At 41.7% G+C, this 1,989-nt stretch overlaps 1 non-coding gene across 1 annotated transcript; it reads right to left on the bottom strand.

The window, feature by feature from the left end:
- Window positions 1-363: 363 nt before the first annotated feature.
- Window positions 364-435, bottom strand: trnaq-uug (transfer RNA glutamine (anticodon UUG)). The gene has a single exon. It is a non-coding gene; the product is annotated as a tRNA-Gln (tRNA).
- Window positions 436-1,989: the final 1,554 nt, after the last annotated feature.

A 1,989-nucleotide genomic window follows, 5' to 3' on the forward strand; every position in this document is an offset into this window, starting at 1 on the left:
AAAAAGTGCATTTGCATTGCAATGCATTAATGTAAATGCTTGGCATGAAAAGAAAATGCAAATTTTTTCGAGTACAAAACATGCAGTGCCTGCATTTCAAAAAGCGTTGCTTTTATTCATCCTGCTGAAAGCATATTGCACAGATAATCCCAGCACACATTGTGCAGGTAAAGGCAGCATTAGATAAAAAAACTGGTTTCTCCTCCGCTGATTTGTAACAGGTAACTGATGGTTGAACACACGATTTGACAACTCGACTCGCAGATCAAGCATCACTGACAAAGGCAACACAACCGCCCCCCAACACGAGGTGTCTTTCACTTGTTTGTCCCAAATCTTCGGCCACTGGGACAACAAGAATTGAGGTTCCACTGAGATTTGAACTCAGATCCCTGGTTTCAAAGTCCAGAGTGCTCACCATTACACCATGGAACCAACCACACAAAAATCTTTGAAACAGTTCTCAAAAACAAAAAAATCATCTCCAACATTGCACTTTGGCTCAGCCTTTTCTCATGTTTCATTTCAGTTTGCCTTCTTTGCACTCTGCTAATTATCGACGCAGAGCAATTCACACAGATGCCGTCGAGTATCTGTTTCTGTTTCACACTGTTCATCACAGCTTGTACTTCAGTCTTGCCAGGTAAAAAGTGCGTTGGCATTGCAATGCATTAATGTAAAATGCTTGGCATGAAAAGAAAATGCAACGTTTTGTCGAGTGCAAAGGTTCACCAGACTGATTTGCGTGATGGCAGGACCGACATATGAGGAGAGACTGGATCGACTGTGCCTTTATTCACTGGAGTTTAGAAGAATGAGAGGGGATCTCATAGAAACATATAAAATTTTGATGGGACTGGACAGATTAGATGCAGGAAGAATGTTCCCAATATTGGGGAAGTCCAGAACCATGGAACACAGTCTCGGAATAATGGGTAAGCCATTTAGGACCGAGATGAGGAGAACCTTCTTCATTCAGAAAGTTGTTAACCTGTGCAATTCACTACTGCAGAGAGTTTTTGATAACAGTTCATTGGATAAATTCAAGAGGGAGTTAGATGTGGCCCTGACGGCTAAAGGGATCAAGAGGTATGGAGACAAAGCAGGAATTGGGTTCTGAGGTGAATGATGAGCCATGATCTTATTGTGTGATGGTGCAGGCTCGAAGGGCTGAATGGCCTACTCCTGCAAGTATTTTCTATGTTTCGATGTTTCTATGAAGTGCCTGCATTTCAAAAAGCGTTGCTGTTATTCATCCTGCGGAATGCATATTGCACAGATAATCTCAGCACACATTGTGCAGGCAAAGGCAGCATTCGACGACAAAGTGATTTCTCCTCCGCTGATTTGTAAAAGGTAACTGATTGTTGAGCAGACGATTTGATAACTCGACTTGTGGATCAAACATCAATGACAAAGGCAACAAAACTTCCCTCCAGCACCAGGTATCTTTCACTTGTTTGTCCATAAATTTCAGCAGTTGGGACAACAAGCATTCAGGTTTTACTGAGATTTCAACTCAGATAATTGGATTTAAAGTCCAGAGTGCTCACCATTACACCATGGAACCAACTACACCAAAATCTTTGAAACATTTCTCAAAAACAGCAAAATCATCTCCAACATTACACTTTGGTTCGGCCTTTTTTTTTTATCTCTCGTGGCAGTGTCTGTATTTCAAAAAGCGTTATTTTTGTTCATCTTGCTGAATACATATTGCACAGATAATCTCAGCACACATTGTGCAGGTAAAGGCAGTATTATAGACAATAAACTGATTTCTCCTCCGCTGATTTGTAACAGGTAACTGATGGTTAGCAACATAGAAACATAGAAAAAAACAGGTGCAGGATTAGGCCATTCGGCCCTTCGAGCCTTCCCCGCCATTCTATAAGATCATGGCTGACCATTCCTTCAGTACCCCCATCCTGCTTTCTCTCCATACCCCTTGATCCCCTTAACCGTAAGAGCCATATCTAACTCCCTCTT

Source organism: Pristiophorus japonicus, unplaced genomic scaffold, assembly GCF_044704955.1.
Source record: "Pristiophorus japonicus isolate sPriJap1 unplaced genomic scaffold, sPriJap1.hap1 HAP1_SCAFFOLD_332, whole genome shotgun sequence".
Classification (NCBI taxonomy): Eukaryota; Metazoa; Chordata; class Chondrichthyes; family Pristiophoridae; genus Pristiophorus; species Pristiophorus japonicus.